Source organism: Passer domesticus, chromosome Z, assembly GCF_036417665.1.
Source record: "Passer domesticus isolate bPasDom1 chromosome Z, bPasDom1.hap1, whole genome shotgun sequence".
NCBI lineage: Eukaryota > Metazoa > Chordata > Aves > Passeriformes > Passeridae > Passer > Passer domesticus.
In genome coordinates, this window is record NC_087512.1 from 55,275,992 (window position 1) to 55,297,023 (window position 21,032).

At 38.3% G+C, this 21,032-nt stretch overlaps 2 long non-coding RNA genes across 2 annotated transcripts in view; one reads left to right on the forward strand and one right to left on the reverse strand.

Annotated features, from left to right (window-relative positions):
* The first annotated feature begins 1,073 nt into the window (after positions 1-1,073).
* Positions 1,074-19,819, forward strand: LOC135290851 (uncharacterized). The gene is made up of 3 exons (XR_010353656.1): positions 1,074-1,224; positions 14,610-14,702; positions 19,631-19,819. It is a non-coding gene; the product is annotated as an uncharacterized LOC135290851 (long non-coding RNA).
* LOC135290850 (uncharacterized) overlaps positions 4,140-21,032 on the reverse strand; it is a 34,020-nt gene continuing 17,127 nt past the window's right edge. Inside the window, exons 2-3 of the long non-coding RNA XR_010353655.1 lie at positions 8,051-8,252; positions 4,140-6,899 (exon numbers count right to left, since the gene is read on the reverse strand). This is a non-coding gene — a long non-coding RNA (uncharacterized LOC135290850). The remainder of the gene's footprint in view (positions 6,900-8,050; positions 8,253-21,032) is intronic.

A 21,032-nucleotide genomic window follows, 5' to 3' on the forward strand; every position in this document is an offset into this window, starting at 1 on the left:
CAGGGGGTAAATTTGGGGGGGACTGGTGTCCCGAAGTTGAAGAACTGCTGCTTTTGGAACTGGGTGGAGCATCCTTAAACAGGGAACCCTAAAAGCAGTCCTGGCCCATGTGCAGTGGTGAGAGCACTGGACATGGTGGGGGAGAAGTCACGAGGGCCGATGTTCTCTGGGCAGTGCCACGAGTGACACGGAAACACAAGAGGTTTCAATTGGGTTTCCGGGGAAGCCTATGGTGCAAGGGGGGACTCCTCTCTCCCTGATGGATTTGAGGGTTGATTATTTGAGGGGTGATGATGGACTGGAAGTTGATTATGTGAGAGATGGTGACGGGGCGGAAATCTATGGTGTTATTTCATTCTGTGGAGAAAATGGAGGGGAGGAGGAGGAATGTATTTGGAGGGTTTTCATTCTTAGTTTTGTCTTTGTTCCTTTTTAGATATTGTAATTAATAAAGTGTGTGTTTTTCCCTCCATTCCCAAGTTGGAGCCTGCTTTATTCTGTTTCCGGGTCATATCTCACAGTAACCATTTTGGAAATACATCTTTCATGGGGGCCCTGGCATTGTGCCAGGGTCAAACCATGACAATTTGAGAAACAAAAGTATAGAAAAACAATGTATCCAGAAGAAGTCCTATATTTGTAATATAAATTTACTGCTATGTGTTTACATGAACATGCCCCTTCCTCTGCCACCCCACCAGGTTTTTTTGTAGATATTAGTGCACAATTAGGGATCAACATCTTTCTGAGGGAAACATGCTGTTAGCATAGTGTTATAAGGTTGGTAAATGGTAGCACAGAATGAGATTCTCTTTATTCTAAATTCTGATTAAAATATGCTAATTATTTAAAATGTTATTCTGCTATTATTGTATCTAAGGCAATATAGTCTGCATTTATATGAGATAATTAAAATATGTTTATAAAGAAAAAAACACAGGGCCTTTTTTTTGTTTAAGGTCAAACTCTAACCAGGGTTTCATGTTTAGCTTGATATTTCAGTTAAACATTAGTAAAAAGAAGAAGGATACTTTGGTATTTTTGTATAAACTTACTTGTTTGAATCAACAGATGAAAACTCTACAAAGGAGATAGTTGTGTTCTTTAGTTTCATATATAATGTAAAGAAGAAATACAGTGCTTGATTTTTCTGCTTTCCAGAATTTATGTGGTGGGATTTTGAAACACTTAATCAGGTACAAACATTTTGGGAAACTAATAGAGGTAAGTCTGTTACATATCTAAATCACTAAATGTTAGAAAATAGCCAAAGAATAGTGCAGCATTCTCAAGGTACTGCTTCTAATACAACTGTACTGCTCCTCTGATACTGAGAACTTTCACCTCTATTTGAAGGTTACATCCTTGTTACCTTAATTTTACAAATATCTTAGGGATTTTTTTAGGTTTGTTTACTTTTGTTATTGGTAATTTTGTTTGTTTTAATATGGATTCTCTTCATAAATTTTCTTGACTTCGTTTTATTGTGTTCTATTTTATTTATTATATCACTTACAAGATGACTTTAAGAGCTTACATGGATTCTTCTTTTTTTTTTCTTACTTTGGGGATAATTTTAATGAGTAATTGAAGCATATGACACAGGACTTTGTTAACAAGAATTTCTTAGAGCTCCCAAAGCCACACAGTAAATATGCTCATGCCTTTACAATCAGAAAATCAATGTTTCACAAAGGACAGAAGATCAAAATCAAATTCCTGTAAAATGTAAAGTAATGGGACTTTTTTGTGTGGGAAGATATGTATATCTGTGGAAGTGTGGATACACATGTTCAGACAAAGATTTCACATATATATCAGAACCCTGGCCTCAATTTTAACACAAGTAATTGAATTAGTGAGGAATTTTCACCAGTACATTTTTGAGAAATTATTGTTATGATGGTGTCTGACATGAATAGACTGAGCTTTCAGATCAAAGTCAGAAGGAAAAAGCCCACGAGATTCCTGAGATTGATGTATGGCCTCATTATTGGAGATAAGGAAAAACTAGTTGCTGCAATGTTTTAGGCAGAGCTTTTTCCACACCGAAGAGAGGATCTAGGAAGGAGGCACCTTCATCCTGCCACTTTCATAATCCTCCTGCACACAACTTGCAAACAAATTAAAGCTGGGGGTTTGGTCTTGGTTTTCTATCCTGTTTAAAATATCCAAACAAACACAAAGTGTGAAATCTCTACATTTTTTATCACATACACACACACAAAAAACCCCCATAGTGCCAAAGAAGTAGGCATTGAGGCCAGTCCTAGAGATAGCTTCATTTAAATGTGGTGTGGCACACTTTTGCTTTGTTATTATAGCTTGTAATGTGATTTGATAAGAACAGCTGCCTCTGCTGTTCACCTCTATCAATGCAGCACTTGATTAAGTGATTCTTATCAGGTTCTGTAGGAACATCACCCAACAGGGATCACATTTACTTACTCTACAGGAAAAGAACTTTGTAGTTGTTAAGTGCTCTAATAGTTCACAACCTACTGTGAAACAGATGTGAAGAGACATTAGCCACCTACCTGTGCTAAGAATGTAAGGAAGACTGAAAGACTGTTGTACAAACTGGCAAAATAATTGAAACTTAACAAGGAACTTCGCAAGGCAGAAAATTACCTCCTCTTGCAGTGTCACTGAATCTCCACTCTCCATCAGATGGCTCGAAAAAATGAAACAGTAAGAGAACAAAGAGCAAACCAAACCTACTGAGTAGTATGTTTTACAGTGTATTGATTATCTCTAAGTGTGGGTTATTACATTTTTTTCAGCATAAAATATTCAAACAGTATTCACTATCTGACTTGGATTTTTTCTTTCCAAAAAAGAAGAGATAGAAAATTCTTTCCTTGAATAGACAAAATGTCCTTTTAATGAAAATTAATTCAAGTTAAAAGTAATTCTGCAGTGTTTTGGTAAAATAAACTGGTGAATTCAAGCTCATTTAGAGAGGCATGCATATACTTTAGCCTCCGGTCCTTCCACTAGATGAATTTATCTTGATCTTTGACTGACAGAAAATCCTAACCTGGCTGAAGCCTATATTGTGTTAGCTAAAATTTTGTTAATAAAAGTTATTGGAATGATCTGTGCCAGTTTTACCTGGCATGATTTTTCTTAATATTTGGTTAACAAGTCTTATAGTATAACCTACACATGACCACATTTCTTCTTAAAAAGTGTTGCCCATTTAAATCTATGTCACATTAATAAAGTGGGCAAAAATAAAACTTATGGATCCTATTACAGAGTCATTTAAAATGTAAGATGAAGTGTTCATGAAAGTAAGCATAATCTTGGAGTTGTCAATTTGCTTAGTTTTACTGTATATTGTAATGCATTTTAGATGAGATAACTACTACTAATTATGCATTACATATGTACTAGGCAATTATTAGTGCAGCTAAAATTTTTGCAAGGAAGTTGGAATTTTCATCAAATGTTAATATATTTCAAAGCTCAATTGTCATTCAAGTTTCATCAGTCCTTTTTTGTTCTTTGTAAACTTGAATTTGGAAGTTGGTATAGAATGTTTTATTTCTGCCAGCATGAAGTAAAAGCTGATGTAAACATCAGAGATTCAGTGCTGTCAGGCTCTCTGCAAAACATACAAAGAATGGGATGTTGCTCTTAGGCAATAGGCATAGGGTGAAAACATTTCCAGAAACTGGTACATGGTGTATAGTTTTGGGTGTTACAGAATTTATCTCAATAACTGGGACAACAATATTTGCTGTCTTACATTACGGTGCTGACTTTCCTTCTCCTATATTCAGTGTGGGAAGGAAAAGAGAAGATTCCAAGCTGAAGGAACCCACATTGTGTTTCCTTTTGTAATCTACCCGACATCTTTCTTTTCCCATGATATGGGGAAGAATATTATCCTTCACATGGAAGCATATTATTATAGTGTACTGTCGCGGCGAGGACGGCTATGTGCCCCCGGGCCCAGCGACAGCGACGACAGGGGCGCAACAGATCCCCCTGGCAGACCCTGCAGAATTCCAGTCGCCAGTGGAGGTTTGGTGCAGATGAACAAAGAGGCAGCAGCACGGGTCTTGGGGTCAGCTTTATTTAGCAACAAAACTCCCCAGATCCAAGGTCCAAGACCCTGAACCAAGGCCAGGCATTAACTTAAAACCAGGGGCAGTCTTGGGGGAGGATACAATTTTTAACCAATGGGGAAGACTGAGGGTGGAACACAAAGTGGGGCAATACAATCTGTAAACCAATAGAGGACCTTAAGGGAGGGGAAAGGCTTAAGCAAACCAATGGGGTTTCAAAGGATACAAAACTGACACAGAAGGTTCTGGAGGGAAGGGCAGGCTTAGGGAAGGATTGACATCTAAGAAGGGGGGGACAGGGAAGGCTTTGGGGGAAAAAAGGGTAGGGACAAGAGGGATTGACAACTTGCCAGGGAGTGGCCAGGCAACAAACAAGAACTGACAGTTAACCGAGGTAAATAACAATGAAGAAGCAAGTCTAAATTTAGTAACATAAGATACAAAATGGGGGACCTGTGCCACTCCAAAGGCAGGGAGAAAAACACAGAGTGATTAAAAAACCACAAATCAAGCAATAAAATATATCAAATAAAGAACACACCACAACAGTGTATGTAGCTGTAGTGCTTTTTTCACTCATCAAATCTGCATAGTCTTTGGAGTCCTTTATTTAGTTTTACAGCTGATATAAAAATATAAAAAGCCCTGGTAAAGAGAAACTTTAAAGGGTTCATGAGATTTCTGCTGCATCACACTCTAGACGTGGGGATTTCAGTCATTATTTCAGTAGGAAATCTGAATTTTCCAAGATGTACTTTTTGCTTGTATTGAGAGACATGATGAATTAAAGATTTCAAAGAGGTTATTGCTCCAGAGTGAATAACTCTTCTGTCTGGTCTTAATTAATAATTAGCAGGGAAAGTATTGTGGTTGATTTGCACATTTATGTAAATTGGTATGAGGAGAGGCTTCACTCAAGACTGTCATATTACAATAACAGGGAAGTAAGAGTTGTACCTGATATAAATGGGCAGGAGATCTTTCTCCTTTTTAGTGCCTTTATTAAAGGATCAGCTCTGTGTGGGGGCCCGAGGGGTCGCGCACACCGCCACTGCTCCCGGTAGCGACGCAGAGGAGGAGGTGACGCAGTTTTGCTGCACAGCAGAACTGGGGCTTCCGTCCTCACGAGTGTGCCCAGGAAGTCGACTGTCTGACTCGGAGTCTAGGGTCCTCACTTCAACTTTGTTCTGTTGAGGTTACAGCGATTTTTAAAACCTCACTAATTGAATAGCAGTACTTTTTGCCAGCAGAACCATTCACTTAGTTTCTTGAATTTTAGTTTAGTTTGTCGGTTTCAAGGTCTTTAGTTAGATTCCCTTGACTTCCTCTTGATTTGCATATTTCCCAGGGAGGTTTCCTCGACGCTATTTTAGAGAGCAGTGGAGGCAGCACTTGAGGGAGGTAACAAGGGTGGGTGTGAACTGCGGGGATTAACACTGTTACAAGGTTCAACCTTGTAACAACAACTTTGCTTATTACAACTTCAAATCAATAGTAACATTAGAGGTTTTACATCTTAACAACAACATAATTAACACACTTAACTTATTGAAACTTCACATTTAACAGTAACACTTTCAATGGCCTTAACTTATAGGATTGTCCATCACAGTACCCACTTGTAGAGTAAAGCACTTGTTAAGATGACAAATATGCGTAAATAAACTGTCTAAACATAACCCAAGATGACAGGGCTGAAACAGTCCCCTGGAATAAACTAAGTGTCCATAATCTTGAAAAGAAAATAAGTCTGGGAAGATTAGAATCTAAATGAAACCTTGAATAAATCCCAAACAAGGTTGTAAGTATAAAGAATTGCATTCTTCCCCAGCCAGTTGCTCTCTTTAGTGATAACAGAGCTGGTATTGAAGAGGTACAAAAAAGCTACACTCAGGTAATTTATCTACAGCTTCTCATCTGGATGAAACAGGAAGAGAGACTGTTATTTCAGATTTGACATTGGGGTAAATGGAGAAAATTACTTTCTCCTCTTTTATGTCACCTGTTTATTTAAAAATCTTTGTAAGTTCAGTGGTAAAGTAATTTTAATTTGCTTTTACTTAAACCTGATTTCTTGCAAAAAATTATAAAATCATTGGTAAACATGAAAGCACAATATCTCTTTTGAATGACCTGCAACTGAAAGCCAGAATACAGGAGCATACTGGGACATCTTAAATCTCCAAAATATTGACTCAGGCAAGCTTAAGGGCAGCAGTATACACATGCAGCTGCTCTGTGTGATTTGGGAGATAAGTAGCACAGTCTTCATTTCAGAAGAGGTGCTGATGATTGCAGCTAGCCACTATGACACTGGCTGTAGGTTATCATCAGCCATCTTACAAAAGACTCTTGATACTTTCATTTACTTTTAACAGGAAAGACAAAGATTATATCTGAATAGTTTATTAAAATAGGAAGATAAATGCAAAAGGCTCACAAAACAATGGAAACTGCTATTTATGGACAACTGTCACAATGGACCCGAGGTCTTGACATTCAAGCTTGATTTCTTTCTGGTTTCATGAAAATACAGAGACAAGAAATGTACAGCACACAGAACAGTTAATTTTGGCAATGCAGGAAGAATTTCAGGTAAATTTACTGTAGTTTCCTTCAAGTTGCTATTGGAAACATTTTGAATACAGGAGAACTGTAGGTTTTTTAAACTGTATAGAAAATCCATATCTTTTAAAGTCACAAAGACAACATTTGCTCTCTGTGAGGACATAACAAAAAAACACGCCAAGCAGCAAAAGACTGTTTCTAGTTGGGGCTAAATGTCTTGTTTGGTTGAAGTCCAGTCTCTTCTTACCTTTTTTCCTGAAACAAAAAAAAATCCCTTCAAACAAAAAGGCGAGATTACAGAGTTTGGTACATATCTAAAATAGTCATTGTACTGAATAGCTTCTTTCATAACTCTAACAATATTTTAAATCTTAAGTCATTCATGTGGGAAATACATATCTTTTTCTTTAAAAATTACTCTGCTATTGGAGTCAGTTGTAAAACAATGAACTAACATATCTTCATTTCAGGATCTTACGGCAGTAATATTATTAAAATTAAGATCTGTTTTCTTTTCCTAAAATTTGCCTCAGCAAATGACCTTTTGCTTTCAATATTTCTTAAGGTGAAAAGTAGAATCTGACACTTGTAAGTGGAACAGACCTTAAACATATGTTAGGATTGCTTTTATTACCTTCCTTGTAATCCTATTCCATAAACTATTACAATGTTTATTTCTCATTTTTCATTCCAAGCTTCATGTCCACAGCATTTAACATTTATGCGGCATACTAAAAAGACACAGTAGTATTGTATATGTATTATTATGCTTTTAAGCAATATCACTGAGCATTTATGGAAAATAAAACAATAGACTCTTATGCTGGTTGTCTAAGCTTACTATGCTTTTTGCATCTAAAGAGATCTTTCAGAAGCCAAAGGGCTCCTAAAACTTGCTTGTTGCTCTGGCGTCATGACCTCAGAATCAGACCAGCTGGGAGTGGCAAAATGAAATAGATAGGGATGGGTATGACTGAGAAAGCCTGGAAAGCAACTTTAATAACAGAGCAAAACAACAAAGGACAGAAGCCATGCGTGGTATAGGGCAACCTCAAAAGACCCAGCAATGGGGAAAATGCAACAATATATAACCTCTGTAACAGAAGAGTGAACCAATGAACATTAACATTATCATAAAACACTGTTAACCAATCATGAACAAGAACTCGTAACATAACCTTATATGGCATAACAGCATTAATAGAACTATATCCATAATCCCATCCTTCTTGCCATAACCCAACTAGATTTTTCCCTTCTTAATATGCCTCTTCCCAAGATCTTAAGTTGGTGCCTTTGTTGTTAACAAAGGCCAGCTCCATGTCTATCCCAACCAGACAAACTCCCACACTTTTTAAGATAAATAAATGTCTGCTTTTTACATACATATACATAAACATACATACATTGTTGTCACAAGTCAAGGATCCTTTATGTTTTGTGAAACCTTGAAGACCACATGCTGTGTATCCCACTTTGTGTCAGACACAGAGTACAGCCACAGATGAAAAGTATCTGTGCTCCTGTGCTGTGCAGAATCCCTTCATGGCCAGAGGCACAAGCATTACTGGGTACCAAGGGAAAGGCAGCTCTTTCTTCTGTGTCACCCTGGAAACAGGAAAATCTGTCACATCTTCATTTTTAACAATGTTCTTTTCTCTTCCTTCTCCTTCTATTTCAAAAGACAGAGAATTCTATGTGAAATAGAGAGAGATTCTACTTGTAGGGCTGGTGGTAGCTACTCAGCCTTCAGAGAAAACGTAGCGGGGTCTAAATGACAGAAAACAGAACAGCATGACATTACCAAAAACAAGAAAGAAATTGAGACAAATGTATTTAAGTCAGCTACAAAAACACATTTAAAGCAGTCTTTGAAAGGGTTAAAAAATTAAGGAATCCTCACTTTCCCAGGCAGCTATTGGTGTGACTATAACTGACAAGCTATTTTAGAATTTGGATTCCTTTCTTTTCATATCACGACTAATTCATCTTTATTGTATTCACTGCTCATTTTCTGTGTCACTTCCTACTTTTCTGCTGAAAGACTAATGGGTTATATATTTCCCACTTTCTCTTCCTACAATAATCTCTTTTGCTGGTAAAGATTGGTATGTGAGAATGCTATTACTGTTAAGATGCCAAATATAAGGTAGAAAAAAAAAAGGAGTAATGTGAAAATGCTTTTTTGTCTGAAAGTGAAAGAAACAAAAGAACATGTTTTACAGTGAGACAGATGGGGCTTTGTTATTAATGGGACAGAAAAATGTGGCCAGTGATTGTAAACTTGAACATGTGCATTGAAACAAATGAATTCTGCTCCTCCACAAGAGAATTTGATAGTCACAGAAACAGTGACACCTGTATTTTTCCCTCCTTGGATGTTGAGATTTAACCCCAGCCAGAAACTAAGCACCACACAGCCACTCATTCAATACTCTTCACACTGGTGGGATAAGGGGAGGCTTGGAAAGGTAAAAGATAAAATCCATGAGAGACCCAAGGATTGTAGTAAAAACAATTTAAACTTTATTAGGACTCACATACCTGTCCCTAAATCCACCTGAAAATAAATTAAATGTTTTCCACTTGTAGTGAGTTTTTTTTTTCAGAAGATGGAATGTAATTCTGACCTGAGTCATTGTGATGACTCAGAGAGAAAATGAATGATGGATAGTGTAGGTCTGTGGCTAAATTGTCGTCATGGAATTTGAGAGCAACTGGACTGTACAATCAGGTTTATGACAACTTATAATCCTTTTGTTGTCTCTAGCAAATCCATGACCAATCTACACATAATACAATGTCTAAAAATGAGCTGGACCAAATTTCCCAAAAAAAATAACATTCATTTTAAGGGTTAGTTTATTTTGACTTTCATGATTTTTATTTTATTTCTGTTTGTTATCTGGTGGATGAATTTCCACTGAAATAATAGGTCAAATCTGCCAGAAATAGAACAAAATAGGAAATGTGTTACATACTGTCCTTGACAATGCCAAGAATTCTAACATACTCTGACTTCAAATTTTGTCATTCAAAATTCCCTGCATACTTCTTATCAAAATGTCAGTGTTAATAACTGTATCTTTCAGTTGTAGCATCTTTTTGGCATCTAATGCTATTCATACTTTCAGCATTAATTCATGTAAACTTCCATTAGGTCTGTATGCTAATATTAAGTAAATGTAATGTAACAATTTGGTATGTTTGCCAGAAGGATTCTTTACAAGAAGGATTATTAATATTTCTCACTAAATATCAAAGATCTAAATTTAGTTACTTTGAAAGATGACTAGGAAGATGAGAAAAAGATTAGTAACATCAAATATGGAGAAAGTACAGCAAAATACAATCCAAAGCAGTTTTAGAGTTTTACAGCTGTTCTAGTTGGTTGACAAATATTAACATTTATGAACTTCTGTAAAAAAGCCAGATTGGTAAAAGGGTCATATTGGCATTAAAGACATGTTTAAAATTCAAATTTAATATAGGTGGTTATTTAGTATGATCAAAATAGGTAGTTAGAGAAGAACTTTCTTGTTATGTTTTATTGGAATATGATAAAAGGTTATTTAATTGCTTTTATGGTTTTTGATTTCTCCCTGAAGGGCTCTGTAATCCTCTTCCAAAGCCTGACCTTGATTGCAGAAATCATACAATTTCTATTACCTTAGGAGTTCCAAGAGGAGTTCCTCCTTCAGCAAAGCCAGTTTGGTTTTGGTTGGGTTTTTTTTTTTTGGTTTTTTTTTTGCCCTGCTTGCTTGATTTGCAACACAAGGAAGTTGTCTGATCCTGTGTTTTTAACAAAATGTGTTTCTTAAAAACTGATCAGTACAAATGGATTGCCAAGCCCTCATAAAACCATTCCCAGAGGACACTGCTAAGTAACTGCCTGAATAGCTTAATATTAGCTCTCTTGAGATCTAGGATTGCAACTCAAATGGTCTTACTCCCCCTTACAACAAAAATTTTTAAACTCAGCCACCTCTTGATCACTGTGGCCAAGACTGCGAACCTACCAGCACATCTCCCATGAATTCTTCTTTTTGCACAAATAATAAGTTATGGAGAGCATATTTTCTAGTTGTCTCGCTGAATATTTGTGACAATAAATTATCTTCAATGAGTTTCAGGAATTTTCTAGACTTGCTTATCACAACAGTATAGTATATGTAGCCAATATCTTGGAAGCTAAAAATTCCCATAAAGGACAAGGGCTACCAATGCAGAAATTTCTTATAGAAATAACATTTCATCAGTGGTGGTCTGTTTATTAGTCACAGACACGCACTACAACATCTGCATTGTTTTCTATTCCTTACTTCTCATCCAGAGGCTTTCAACAATATAACCCTTAACTGTAGGGGCTGTACAGTCAAAACTCCCCCTGCATATAGTGGAATTCTTCTACTTTGTTTGCACTGCCTATCCCTCTTGGACAGGTCTCCATCCCAGTGCTCCAAATAATGGGACTTATTCTACCAACTTTCACTAATATCAATGAAATAACAGATTTTTTTAATAGACCAACACTTCCAGTCCTATTTGTGTGAATCTCATACTATATGCTTTGGTGTATGACTGTTTTAGGTGTTCCCTGGATAATTATAAATGCTCCCATTACCATTGTCACCCCGAGGTGATGCCATACCAAACTTTGGCTTACCTTTAGGTCTTCTGATGTTATTAATTTTTCCCATAAATTGTAATTTGAAGTCCTATTAATCAGTCCTGCCACCTTACAAGCAAAGGGACATTTCACCCTATTGCTGAATCCCATCAGGCCCCAAGGTACTTTGCACATGAAAGTCTCTTCTATCAATATAAAAATTAAAGTTCTGGAAAAGGCACCAGTTATGCAGCTGGGTTTTGATGTACACCTGTATCTTCCAATATCTTTCCCCATTAATGGCAGGATTAAGGAAAACATCACTTGTGCTCCTGAATCATTTTTCCCAGGGCTCTGGTATCTCTTTTGGTTGATCTTCGATTTCTTATTGCAATATAATTTGTACACATGTAACAGAACAAGATTGTGTCATAATAAAAAGACTGTACTGTGCTCATCAGTTTTCTGGTGCCAACCTTGATTTGGGTCCCTGGGAGACAGAAGAATTCCCTGAAAAGATAGCCCAGTCTGCCTCTACTCTGCTCAGGTGGGAGCCAGCTATAACATGACTTTCTTCTTAGTGTTAGTCTTAATGCAGCTCTTGGCAAAAAGGGCTGGTTAATCTGGCCTTGGTAAAAGATTCTTCCTTTTCTACTTTGTCATGACTTTCCTCGACCATTCACACAGAGCCTAATACCTATTCTGTAAAGGTATAAGAGGGTAAGGATAAGGAGGTATTTCTGTGGTAGCTTCACAATTAACTACTCCTTTTTCCTTAGTAATATCATCTTCATTGTGACACAAAACAAATATTGGATGTATTCACATTCACACTGAATTGACTTCTCTGTATCAGAAATGTTAGACAATGATAGAAGAATGTTTCCATTGTTCTACCTCCTTCTCAGACTCTGAAATATTCTTCAGTCTGCCCTCCTTCTGCCAAAGCTCAGTGACAAAGTAGAACAGTTAATCTACATGAGTGTACATCCCAAAAGCATTCCTGTTATCATCCATCTCCAGGCACATCCTGAAACCTAGGTAGTTGCATGCCCTTACAGGTGCTTTGTCTGTATATATGAATTGGTTCTAGAAGCCCTGGAGAAGCAGAGGACTTATTTAGGTTTTTGGTCATCATGATGTTGCCACATACCTGCCTGATGGGAAATATATATGTACGCATTTATGTAAATTAACTGGACTGATTTTTTAATCCTGTTTAAATCATCTGAACTGATCAGCTTGGGCTGAGTCCTTTGCTGGCTTGAATAATAAATAACTGTGGTATGACCAGCTCAGGGAGGAGCACCTGTTTACCTTTTCATATATTCATGTATGCCTCATATTGCTTTCCACCACTGCCACCACTGCTGCTCCTTACACTCCTCCAGTATATAATTTCTTGTCATTCAGTGAAGCAACATGTGAAAAGAACTTTAAAATACACATTTTAGTGGATAAGATGACAAATTTTAAGAACCTTCCATGGCTTGAAATATCTGCAGTAGAAGGCATTATATAAAATTTCAAAGGCTTTGATATCAATAAAAAAGGTGCAATTATTTTAAAGATATACATTACTTACTGCTAAGTGAGTAAGAACTTCAAACAAGATTTATTTTCCCCAATATGTGATAGCACTTCTCACATAAGAATTGTTTCTGAGATGACTTTTCCTAGTTTCTACAAAAAGCAATAAATGCAAAGAAAAGTCAATTTTTGACTGCATCTTGTGTGACAAGATGAGACCACTCATTATCAGAAAGCAGCATGAACCATAAGTCCTTTCCTTGCTGCCTTTTTTCAAATGTGAAAACATGATTTGTGCTCAGAGTAAAAAATCATAATTTTAGGAAAAAAGCAGACAGCAGGAGGCATAATACATAAATTTATAAGTTTGGAAGTAGTTAGGTTCTCCTAACTAAAACAATTATTTGTGTATCTTTAGTGCAGAGGTCTTAATATCAAATTAAAGAAGGTTTCTTGCTAAAAAGAAAAAATTATCTGTAGGACAGGAAAGTCCTTATCCATGACTCACATGGGCTTTAGAGAGTATTAGGTACAGTTTAGGTTGCTCCTATTCACTTTTTTTTGACACTTTCTACTGCAGTCTTTTCTTTGAAATAACTGCAGTATGTTTACATTGATTTAAAGACATGAGGAGGTATTTCTGATGGTTGCATAAGAAGAAAGGTGTTATTGCTGCAACTCCTTCACTTACTGTCTTTCTGCTTTCAGACACCTGTGAAACACAGTCTGTAGGGGTGTGTGAGGATGGGTACTTTAACGACAATCTAGGTCATATCTTTATCATCACTGCTGAGCTGCTTGTATTGTTATTGCCCATGAAGCAAAGGAGACAACTCATTAGAGTGCTGAATGGTAAAGTAATGCAACAATTAACAGAAGGCAGATCAGAAATGTATTAGCAAGACATATCTTTTTTTAAAGATATGTCTTGGTTTTTTTGGTCATCATGATGCAGCCAAGCAGGAAAAAGGTGCCAGGTAATTATCGCATGATGTGACATTAGCTTCCACCTTTCATAACACATGAGTTTGCATATCTCTCTGGCATCTCCTTTTGCATTGCACTCCCTTTTGATCAATCACACAGGCAAAGAGATCAATTAGATATGCAAACTTGAGCTGGAAAAAGAAAGCATGCAGAGGAATGGAATATCGACCTGTGTCTACCTGCCAGTAGACTAACAACATGTTCTAATTAATTTTTATCTAATTCAAAGAAGTGACTGTGTGCAAGCTTCCAAGGCCCATAGGCATTGGGACTTGTGGCAAGATTTTTGCCACTCAGGATGTTGTTCTTGCTGCCCATCAATCTATTAGATGTTTTGTGTTCTCTTTTCTTCTTAGATTGATCAGAATTGCATTAGACAGAACAGATTGCTGTGCATATAGTTAAAAAATATACCTGTAAGATAATCTCCAAAGCCATTTTTCATTGAATCAGTAATTTATTGTGCCAATATTTTCATTATTACAGACTATTCTAATTTAATCTTTCAGTAAGATTGAAACTGAACTTTTGTTAAACACCACTATATGGTAATCTAGCAAGAAGCCATTGTATACATTCAGGTTTCTTTCTGAAGGGATAAACTGTCCACTATATAAGCTGTACTATGCACATTGTATAATTCCCTTAATATTCTAGGTTCTACAACTATGAGCTGTCAAAAAACAAATAAACAAAACAAACACACAAACAAACCAACCACCACAAAGATATAAGCAACTAGCAATTTACAATCATTAGTTTGGGGAAGATATGCTCTTACTTTTCTCTGTCTTGTATCCCTGAATTTTCATAACTTGTTGGTTTTTGGGTTTTTTCAGCAATTGTCTCCAAATGATCAAAAGCTATAGCTAGTAAAAGTGTACCAACCCAAACACAACCTTCCAGAAGAAAATGCATCTGTCCAGATCCCTGTAAGTATTACTGTCCGTAGTACTAGGGAATGGTACAAAAGCCTGTGGTGCAAAGTGGTGAATGATCTCCTCTGTCTGGTGGCTGAGCTTAACAGGGAAGTAGGAAGACTAAGGATTATTAGGGAAAGTGAATGGGAAATAGACTGGTGGAGTTTCACCCTTCCATCTCTGAGAGAAGCCCACCAGGAATCAAAGGACTCCTATGCCTCCTACCATCAGGCAGTAGGAGGAGACCTAGTTAATGAAGGGAAGTGGAAATGGGTCTCTCCTTGGCGACGTAATGAAAATTCCTCCCAACACCCCATCACCTATCCAGATGCCACTTCAGAATAGGTATGAGGCCCTGAATCCAGAGGTCTGCTGCCTTCTTGGGACCTGGGTAACGCATGTGACCAGGAGACTCCCTGGTCTGATTCAACCCTCTGATTATTACCCACTGCTGATACTCGAGGCTGGCAGTGATGAGCTTGAAAAAAGAGCACCAGGGCAATTAAAAGGGACTTCAGGGCTCTGGGTCAAGTGTTTGATGGGACAGAAACATAGGTGGTGTTCTGCTGAGTCTCTTCGGTGGCAGGAACATATGAAAGGAGCAGGAGAACCCACATTATCAACAAGCGTCTGGAGGGCTGGTGCCATCAGCAGAATTTTGGGTTATTTTATCATAGGGAAATTTTCACAGCATCTTGCCTATTAGAGCCAGATGGGCTCTATCTATCTGTTAAGGGCAAAAGGACTCTAGCCCATGAACTGACAGGGCTCATAGAGAGGGCTAGGTTCAGAGGGGAAAGGGGATGCAAGTAGGCTCTCCAGAAACAAGGCCTGTAGGACAGACTCAGGGGTAAAACCAGCAGCCCAGCTGAAGTGCATGTACCCTAATGCATACAGCATGGGCAACAAACAAGACGAGCTGAAAGCCATGGTACAGCAAGAGAGCTCTGACATAGTCTCCATCACAGAAATGTGGTGGGATGACCCATGTAATTGGAGCACTGCAATGGATGGCTATAAGCTCTTCAGAAGAGACAGAAGTGGGAGAAAAGGTGGAGGGGTGGCTCTTTATATTAGGGTGGCTCTTAATTCCATGGAAATTGCCTACATGTAAGAATAAGGGGGAAGGGCAAAAGGGCTGCCATCCTGATGGGAGTCTGTTATAGACCACCCAATCAGAAAGAAGAGGTGGATAACTTATTCTACAAGCAGCTGGAGGATGTTTCAAGATTGCCAGCTTGTTGTTCTTAACATACCAGACATCTGCTGGGACCTCAACACAGCGGAGAAGAGGCAATCTAGGAGGTTCTTAGAGAATGTGGAAGACAACTTCTTGTCACAGCTGGTGAGCGAGCCTACCAGGGAGGGACACATTAAACCTGCTGTTTGCAATCAGAGATGGGCTGATAGGAGATGAGGTGATTGGAGGCCTTCTGGGGCACAGTGATCATGAAACTATAGAGTTTTCAATATTTGGCAAAACAAGGAAAGGCATCAATAAAACTTCCACACTGTGCTTCCAGAGGTCAGACTGTGGCTTATTTAAGAGACTTACTTGGAGACTACTTTGGGAAGCAGCCCTTAAAAACAAAGCAGTCCAGAAAGGATGGGCATACTTCAAAACAGAAATCTTGAAGGCACAGGAATAGACTGTTTCTATGCGCTAAAATGATGAGCTGATGAGGAAAACGACCAGCCTGGATGCTCAAGCAGCTTTTGAAGGAAGTAAAAAAAAAAAAAAAAAGAGGGTGTATCACCTTTGGAAGGAACATCAAGTATCTCAGGAAATGCTTAAGGGTGTTGCTAGGTCACGTAGGAAAAAAAAATTGAGAAGCAAAACCCAGTTAGAGCTCAATCTGGCCACTTCTGTGAAGGACAATGAAATATATTTTTATAAATACACTAATGGCAAAAGGAAGGGCAAGGAGAACCTCCATCCTCTATTAGATGTGGAAGGAAATTCACTAACTAAAGGTGAGAAAAAGCAGTTGCCTCACTGTTCAACAGAATGACAGGTTGTCCTCAGGACAACTGTCCTCCTGGGCTGATGTCAGGGGAGCAGAATAGCCCCCCTATTATGCAGGAGAAAGCAGTCAGAGACCTGTCGAGCCACTTAGATGCTCACAAATCTATGGGCAGATGAGCTTGTGAAGCCGCTCTCCATAATTTACCATTACTTCTGGTCCAGATGACTGGAAACTGGCCAATGTGAAGGACTGAAGGAGGAATCAGGAAACTACAGTCCAGTGACCCTGACCTCCATACCTGAGAAGGTCATGGAACATATCATCTTGAGTGCCATCACATGGCACCTACAGGATGGCAAGTGTATCAGACCTAGCAAGCATGGGTTTAGGAGGGGTAGGTCATGTTTGACCAACCTGATCTCCTTTTATGACCAAGTGCATGAGCCTGGTGGATGCAGGAAGGCCTTGTGTACCTGGACTTCAACAAGGCCTTTGACATGTGTCCCACAGCATACTCCTGGAAAAGCTGCAGTCCATGGCTTGGACAGGAGCACTCTTTGCTGGGTTCAGAACTGGTTGGATGGCTGGGCCCACAGAGTGGTGGTGAACGGTGCTGCATCCTGCTGGCGGCCAGTCACCTGTGGTGTCCCTCAGGGCTCTGTTCTGGGGCCAGTCCTCTTTAGTATCTTCATTGATTGAGGGGATTGAGTAAATCAGTAAATTTGCATATGACAACCAGAAGCATGTGTTGATCTGTTGGAGGGTCTGTAAAGCACCCTAGACAGGCTGGATAGATGAGCTAAGTCCAGTAAGATGAAGTTTAACAGGTCTAACTGCCAAGTCCTACACTTTAGCCACAACAACCCCCTGCAATATTGTAGGCTGGGGATGGTGTGGCTGGACAGTGGCCAGGCAGAAAGGGACCCCTGGGGGTACTGGTACTGGTCAACAGCCACCAGAACATAAGCTAGCAGTGTGCCAGATGGCCAGGAAGACCAATGACATCCTAGCCTGCATGAAGAATAGTGTGGCCAGTAGGAGCAGGGAGGTCATTCTTCCCCTATACTTGGCACTCATGAGGCTACACACCTTGAGTGCCGTGTCCAGTTGTGGGCCCCTCAGTTTAGGAAGGATGTTGAGATGCACAAACGTGTCCATAGGGCAACAAGGCTGGAACACAAACCCTATGAAGGGCAGCTGAGGGAGCTGGGGTTGTTTAGCCTGGAAAAAAAGGAGATGCAGGGGTGACCTTATCACTCTCTACAACTTCCTGAAAGGTGGTTGTAGTCACGTGGTGTTTGGTCTGTTCTCCCAGGCGATCACTGACAGAACAAGAGGACACAGTCTTAACCTGCACCAGGAGAAGTTTAGGTTAAACATGAGGAAAAGGTTCTCCACTAAAAGAATGACTGGGTAATAAATTTGTTCAGGCAGGTGGTGGAGTCCCTGGATGTGTTTAAAAAAAGACTGGATGTGACACTCAGTTCCATGGTTTATTTGATGAGGAGGTGTTAGGTCATAGGCTGAACTTGATGATCTCCAAGGTCTTTTCCAACCTAGCTCATTCTGTGATTCTGTAGTTGAGTTATTCCTCCTACTAATCCTGTCACCTAGCAATGGATATGATCTAACAATTTTCCTGGAGAAATTAAGCAAAAGAAGTACATAGCTTGCTTTTTTTTTTTCCCATGACAATTCAACCTACACTGCAGAAAATCCTGATAACTGTTTCACTAGAATTAAGTATTATCACTTGACATAGGATCAACAGGACACTTTACAAAACTGATAGCCCAGTGAACTTGCTGCTGAGATGAAAGAAATATCATGCTATATCCTAATATTGTTGAATTGTAACTTACATAGTGACTAGTATGATACAAATCATATTCAACAAATAATGAATCTGGTTTCTGCTTGTAAAGTACTTGACAACTAGCCTAATTTATGCAGATCTATTTGCTTATGAAATAAATAACTGAAGGAAGAAGAGGAAATGACAGTCTGAGTTTGTTTTAAAATCTCTGGTGGTAACAGCTGAAGTTTAAAAATTTACCCTAAGAGTAATAATATGAGGGGTTTTGGTTTTGACTTGGTTTTGTTTTGTTGGTGTATTGAGTCTGACTGAGGTAAAGTTCACAGCCCTCACAATGCTGTGCTTTGCACTGGTAGCTGTAAAGGGGGTGATTACAGACCAATGTTTTGGCCAAGCAGCGCTGTCCCTCTGACATTTCTTCCCCCACCAAAGGGAATGGGAATGGGCAAGATCCTGGATTCAGGCAGCTGACCGAAATTAGCCAAAGGGAAGGGATATTCCGTATCATATGAAGTCAGCTCATCTATATCAGCTAAGGGAGAGAGACGGCAGGGGGGGCATCCATGAGTTTTTCAGCGTTGACCTTCCAGAGAAAGTGTTACACATGCTGAAGGCCTGCTTTCCAGGAAATGTCTGAACATCGCTGCTGATGGGAAGCAGAGACTGACTATTTTTATCTTTAGCTCATGTGCATACAGATCTCTGCATATTTTTTTCTTTTACTGTAACAAAACTGCCTTATCTCCCCATGATGGTTGTTCTCCATCTTCTTCTCCACCCTGTTCCATTGAGAAAGGGAATGATAGAGTGACTTGATGGGTATCTGGTGCCCAGCCAGGGCATCAGTTGGTTTTAGTATTGTCCCCCTACACCCAGTCTTTCAGTGACAACTTACCATTCAGTGTTGAATCCATCTATTTCTGGTTGACTAAAAACATTTGACATCAAATTCATATATTTGATTGATATAAGCAAACCAGTTAAAAAGACTTTTAAATTCACAATTGCTATTCATTTTACATGTAATGAAATCGAAACAGTCTAAATGTATTTCAGCTATTCTCAATTTTTCCCTTAATATCCTAATATGTTATCCTATGAAAAAATACTAATGCTAACATAACCTCCTAAGATATTTCTTATTTATCTGTCTACAGGTTACTGGAAGTTCATGAAGAAACATGTATTGGGAGGATTATTGATATTTCATTCTTTAATATTTCTTTCTTTAACAAATTTAGTTTTAGAAGAAATACAATTCTAAATAAATATTTTAGCAAGTTTAGTGGCTTGTAGGAATAAAAGTGCTTGACTTTCTTTTACATATGGTAGAATGTCACTAAAATATTCTGGGGAAATGTTGCTGTTTAACATCTTAGTAGTGAAACAAGTTACATAAATCAGAAAAGAAAGGAATCTTTGCCTGTGTAGATGAGCTACCAGATTGTGCTTTCTCAGCTTTTCTTACCAATATCTCTTAAATCATTTACTTAAGAGTATATTAGATGAAAACAAATGCCCAATTTGTTTTTTTATAATTAAAATAATAATAATAAATAATAAATAATCATTGTTTGCCATTGTGTCTGATTCACATATCAAACCTGCTGACTATATCTGTGCAACAAGAGCAGGTTGCTAAGAATAGAAGGAGAATGAGTAAAAAAAACATGCAGAATGAACATCTTTGTAATAAGGCTTGATTTCAGGAAACCAAAGCAGAATGACAATATGTATAATTTTATAGATCCTACTTCTCATCCTTCTAAAAATCACATGTTTATGTAAGAACAGCAGACATTTTAAAACAAAGGAAATGCAAAAGTGCACAGGAGATAAGACAGGAGGCTCTTTCTAAAGAGAGAGCCAATGTTTCTCTTCAACTGGCAAATGTATATTTGCAGAATATGGGCCATACAAGGAAAGCTTTGAGAAAAAATAGTGTATGTGGGAGTAGCAGTGGGGAGGAATGTTGATTTGCAAATGCTCAATCAATGAATGAAAAGTGCTGTTGGAGTATTTTTTGCCAACATTATTTTCTGTCAGCTGAAGTCCCTCAGCACATGTTTTGTTTCATGTAATTCTACAGACCTTTCACTTTCAGCCAGCCAGTGAAGACTTGATGAAATTTTATTGCATCATAGAAGATATAATTCATCCAAGAGAAATTTGAGCATACAAAGCATTTGAACAATAAATTCCATGTCTCAGGCTTGTGGACTTCTATTGGAAAATATTCTGTATCATCATGTTTGGAATGCTATTTTTTATAGACAAAATGATGAGATTTTCCACAGGAAGCAGACATTTTTCACACAAACAAGAATTACTCTGCTGAAAATCAGTTTTCTGTCAAAACAATTTTAACTGAAAACTTTGACCCATCTGTTTCCCATCATCACAGTGAGTAGAATTTGGATGTAGCTTGGTACACTTTACAGGCAATTGCAAGCAAATGTGCTTGTACCAGCTGGTACAGACCAACTAAGAAATATGAAGTATAGGATGTTCAGTAGCACTCAGTCAAAATATTATAACTAACTCCATATTTTAAATAAG